Genomic DNA, 6,009 nt, shown 5'->3' with positions numbered 1-6,009 from the left:
ACCATACCTGGCTTAAGTTTGTTACTGAAAACAATATTAGTTCAAGGACATCTACTGCGATATGTTTACAGCTTTCTTTGCTTATGTTAACTAAGGTAGATAAATAAACTAACACGGAAGCATTAATAAGGATAAAAGTCGGAGTGAAGATTATGATGGTTACATACATGTATCTCAGTTTATTTATTCAAATTCAATAACCAGAGTATTTGGATTGCTGTTCAATCTATCTATCAATCTATCTATCGATCGATCGATCGATCGGTAGATCAGTTAGTAGAAAGTTGGACACGTAATCCAAGGGTCACTTGTTGAATACCAGTCCAGGACAGTCCATTTCCGCTGTTTAGCTGTTAAGGTCACTTTTCTTCAATTCCATGGCTTGCTATAGCCAATAATAAGTTAAAAGTGCCGTTATCATCAACCAATTCATTGTTCTATCTGCTCCTCTTCCTACAAGTACCACCTATTACTACCACGGCCAATTCTGCAACCACTAAATGAAATCTTCTCTCGGTACCTCAAGTATTACCATTATTGCTACCTTTCTAACGTTTACAAGTAAATTATCTACATATTATCTTTATACCACCTCTACTAACGTTGCCAATTTTGACACCTCTTCGAACGTCATAGAAGCACTATTCCTTCTATTATTCTGGTTCGTTATTGCTATTAATGTCTTGCTGCTGATACCAACACTGCGAATCAAATAGATAAATTTATTGGTATAAAAAAAATTACAAATTCATATAAAACATTTTATCTGACCAAGAAAGAATATACTTACAAATATGTAATTGTAAATGTGGCCTTGATAAATTTTATCCATCAGAACTAGGAAATAAATTAATGATAAAAAGAGCCATTGAAAAGTGGACATTTCAGACCCCAATGTTACAAATGTAGTACTAAACACAGAGAACAGAAGAAAATGCAGTCACCGGTTTTGGAAGATACCTAATTAATCCGAGAATTGAATAATAATAAAGGAAATATTATAAATCGTATTTAAATAAGGAACATTAATATATTAAAACAGTGAGGGGAACTTAAAGGGGAAATTAAAACAACTAAAAAGTATTGAACAGTCAAACAGAACTAAAGAAGGGGATGTGAAAGAAGATGTCATAAGATAAACAGTATCGTACAAACCGATTAAGAAAAAAATAGAAGCTTGAAGAAAATATGAGCCAATACAAATTAGAAATAATTAGGAACAAAGATAAAGGCTGGAAAATGTATTTCTATAAGTAAAGCAAGGGGGATGCATCGTAAAGAAGAAAAAAGAGGAGGAAATAAAGAATATATACCGAGTAAATTGGAAAAAGCGTTATTTGAAATAATCATGGAAATGTATTGAAAGAAATGTACAGTTATTATAATGATTTGTATAATACGCAGGATGAGATATCAAATAATGTAGAACAATAAAGTTTTTGCAAATTTCACAAGACTCTATGTTTCAGTGAGAAACGTTTATATCATCAGATAAAACAGAAACGACAATCAATCAATTTCATAAAGGTCAATCACCTGGTTCTGACGTCTTATTGTCAGGCTTCTATGTTATTATTCTAACTCTTTTAATCCCCATACTAGAGTTTGTTTATAAAAATATCTTTCTACAAAACGAAATGACGGAAAATGGAGTGTGTTTAATTACATTGACATATAGAGCAAAAAGGGAACTATAAACATTTCAGGAACTGGATACCAATCTCTCTCCTAAATACTGATAGGAACCTATTTAGCAAGATCCTAGCTAACAAAATAAAATCCTGTTTGGGTACTGTAACTAACATTAAACAATGATATTGGTGGGTGGAGGGAGTTTAGAAATATTATATGTGACATTTCAACATTAAAAACTGTGATTGGATAATGGAATTCAAAGACAATAAAGAGGATATAGTACTATATGGCCCAGAAAATGCACTTGACAAAATATAAAGTAAGTTTAGATAACAGACGGAATTAAGCGTGGACAGATATATATATATATATATATATATATATATATATATATATATATATATATATATATATATATATATATATATATATATATATATATGTGTGTATATATATATATATATATATATATATATATATATATATATATATATATATATATATATATATATTCCTTGCTTGATTGACTGACTGACTGATTAATTGATACCGAATTGTTTCCATTAAGTCATTCAGAGAGAAAGAGGAAAATACTCTTCACTGAAAGTAAAATATCTGACCCAGGGTGATGAAAGTCATTTGTCATTAGCTACTCAAATGTGTTTATAAAGTGTCAGATATAGGACTGGAATAAAGAGGAGTATTTGATATCGGATTGGAAAGACTAGTTTGAGTATTTTATACTGGACTTGAAATACTAGTTTGAGTTTTTGATATTCTTTTAAATCGTATTAGAAATACTAGTCTAAGTTTTAATATTTTAAGTTGGTTATAAATATATTCAGCAAAATTATATATCACAGATATAATTGCCTGCTGACTAATTTATTTGTGATAAACCACCAACAAATAACTTCTTCAGTCGGCACTTGTAATGGTTTGCCCAAATAGGTTTCAGGCTTCATTAATTCTGCTTATAAACAAAGCCATATAGAGACCGAAAAAACCTATGGATTAATTCCATTGACCTTTACGTCGCTTAAGAAAGCAATGAGAGGCTAGGAATAAATGTTATGTCAGTGATATGTTTAATTTATAGTGCTAGATAAAAATGAATACTATAGAAACCCAAATTCGCTCAGCAATGTGCAATCTATTCAGGGGAACTATAAGAAGAATATATTGTATGACTGAAATGAAGTCCACCGCCCTATAATATAACCATTGTGCACCAGAAACATATTTCAATGAACCGAGCACAATAAACCACATACTATTCTATGCAATTTTATGGTCTTAACGGTCTTAAATACTTCACTAGCATAAATCTGGTACAATTAAAAGCATACATTTAAATCTCTCTCTCTCTCTCTCTCTCTCTCTCTCTCTCTCTATATATATATATATATATATATATATATATATATATATATATAGAGAGAGAGAGAGAGAGAGAGAGAGAGAGAGAGAGAGAGAGAGAGAGAGAGAGCAAAAACGATAAAACCTTCCTCTCAAACCATATGGTCTCCCCATAATGATTGGCTGGCATCCGTTAGTCTCGAGAGACGATGGAAGTGCGCCTATGAAAGATGTCCTGGTTGGTGATTGTGCAGAGTCTGCTGTGGATATGTAGCCCAACACGGGAGTGGCAGTCCTTGCTGCACTTGCTCCTCTTAAAGGTAGAGTCTGGTGTGGGTTGAAGCTGCTTCGTTTTCCTCTGCGATCGCTTTTCGTCAGCTAGCAAGCGTAGCTTGTCCTCGCCAGCTTTCAGACCAGTAAACAGAGCATGTCGCCAGCTGGACCTGTCTAAAGCGAGCTATTCCCAGGTGTTGACATCTATGTCAAGGACTTTCATGTCGCGCTTGCAAACATCACTGAAGCGGAGATGTGGCCATCCGATCGACCTTTTGCCAGAGGCAAGTTTCGAGTCTTGGTTTCAATGGCGTACTGGAGAGACCTTAGCACGCATGCACGGTACACGGAGATCTTAGTGTTCAGGGTCAGCATTCTGTTGATCCACACTCTCTGCGATAACCTGGAGAGAATGTTGATGCCTTTCAAATCCGCTTGTTGGGCTAAGCATCGATCGAGAGGTTGTTGATGATGGTAGAGCCAAGGTAGTTGAACTGACTGACTACATCAAGTTCGTAGTTGTTGATGATGATGCTTGGGTCCACGTCCTGAGCCATTACGTTTGTTTTCTTTCGGCTGATGGTCAACCAAAACTCATCGCATCCTTGAGCAAAGCGGTCCTTCAGGCGCTGTAGCTCAGATTCTGTGTGAGTCGCTAGAGCTGCATCGTCAGCGAAGAGCCTTTAGTCGTGCCAAGTTGATCAGTCTGCCGTCGGATCGCGTTTGCAGGTAGATTCCTTCTGTGGACGTCTCAAAGGCGTGCTTGATCAGGATATCGACGAAGATGCTGAAGAGCATGGGGGGCAAGGACGCAGCCCTGTTTCACTCTGCTGTATTTGTAGAAGGGGTCGGACGTTGAGCCATCGTACTGCAATGTTCCTTTCATGTCACCGAGGAAGGACTATATCATGCTTAGCAGCTTTGGTGGGCATCCAGTCTTCACCAGGATTGTACAGAGTCCGTCTCTGATGACATGATGAAACGCCTTGGTGAAGTTAATAAAGGCCAGGAAGAGGGGTATGTGTTTTTCTCTGCATTTCTCCTGCAGTTGCGTGACGAAGAAAATCATGTCGATTTTGGACCTCTCTGCCCGGAACCCTCACTCCGATTTGGATACACTCTGATAGAGCGTATCCAAATAGAGACTGACAGCCCCTTAGTTGTTGCAGTCGCTTTTGTCGCCCTTGTTCTTGTCCAGGGTAACGATGTTGGCGACTCTCGTGTCCTGAAGCACTGCACCTTCATCGCAGCACTGGTAGAGGAGGTCGTGCAGGTGTCTGGGCAGCATGCTGAAGCCGCACTCGATGACTTCTGCTCGCATGCCATCCTTCCCTCGGAATTTATCTAAGGACTGTTTCTCTAAGGCCCTCTTTAGTTCAGCTACAGTAGGTTTCTTGTCCAGTTCGGCCATGATAGGGAGGTTTTAATTGGCGTTGAGGGTATCGTTGGTTCCGTGGTTCTTGCCGGAGTACAGTTCCGAGTAGTACTCCACCCAACTCTGCATCTGCTTGCCCTTATCGTGGATGATATCGCCTATGGCAGACGTCAGTGGTGCTGTCACTTTCTTTTTGGGACCCATTGCTTTCTTTATGCCATCGTACATGCTTCTGATGTTTCCAATATATGCTGCTGACTGAATGCTCTGACAGAGATAAAGTCAATATTCACTGGCGCACTGCCGTGCTAACCTCTGCACTTTGCTACTGGTAGACCTGTATGCCTGTAGTGTCTTTAGGCAGGAGAATCGTTTGTATTCCAGTTGAGCACTGCGACGCTCTTCTATTGCTGGCATGAGTGTGACGGAGTTAGCCTCAAACCATCATTGTTCTCTGACTGCTTCTTACCAAAGATCCTTGTGTCTCTGCTGTACTCAGTCTCTCTGATCTGATCCGATCTCTCTTTGGCACTGCCGTTGAGAGGTTCTGAATCAACCGTATTGGAGAGGGCATAGGTGATTTCTTCAGCATTGTCTGGATATGACGTTTTGCTCACATCACGGCGTGATTTACCCTCTTGCCTAGACCAGTGGATCTTCTTCGGCTGAAGCTTCATTTTTCAGCACACCAGGGAGTGGTCGGTGATGATCATGACACGATCTAACTATATACAACTAACATATTCCGTGAATAACAAATCTTGTCATAAATGACAGAATATATCAATTCATATGGTTTTTATGACAGGTCTTTCTGTACATTCTCGAACACGATAAGTCATGTAATTGTTCATTTATGAGGGTCTGACATGTGATATCATAAAAAAAACTAATTGTACATGAAAAATCCACGGAAACCTGGGAACTAAACAGAAATCCATTTTCATGTTATACATTTTAATCTTGCCTTTCATATGATAAACAAATGTAACGTAGTCGTGAGTATTTCTACATGTTCAGGGGTACACATGTTTCTTTACTGTTGCCTTATTCTTTAAAACGCAAAGCTGAATGCATCATACTGCATTTAATGATATTGACGCCTCAATAGGGTGCCACCAGGAGATTAGAGAGAGAGGAGATGACATGGAGAGCACGTGGAAATAGACAGTTGTGCGAAGACACAGGGTCGGAAGAATAGGCATTTGTGTGAAGGTGCAGGGCAATAGCGGGATGGAAATGAGTTGTTACTATATGCTGCATTTCCTCTGGTGGCTAAAACTCATGTCCTGCAACGAAAAGACCTGCAGCAAGTGTCGCAAAGGTGCTTTGATATAGGAAGAGCCTGACTGGAGAACTGTTTACTG

The sequence above is a fragment of the Sinohyriopsis cumingii genome, chromosome 14 (assembly GCF_028554795.1).
Source record: "Sinohyriopsis cumingii isolate HCF-2022 chromosome 14, ASM2855479v2, whole genome shotgun sequence".
NCBI classification, from domain to species: domain Eukaryota; kingdom Metazoa; phylum Mollusca; class Bivalvia; order Unionida; family Unionidae; genus Sinohyriopsis; species Sinohyriopsis cumingii.
This window is presented reverse-complemented; position numbering follows the sequence as displayed.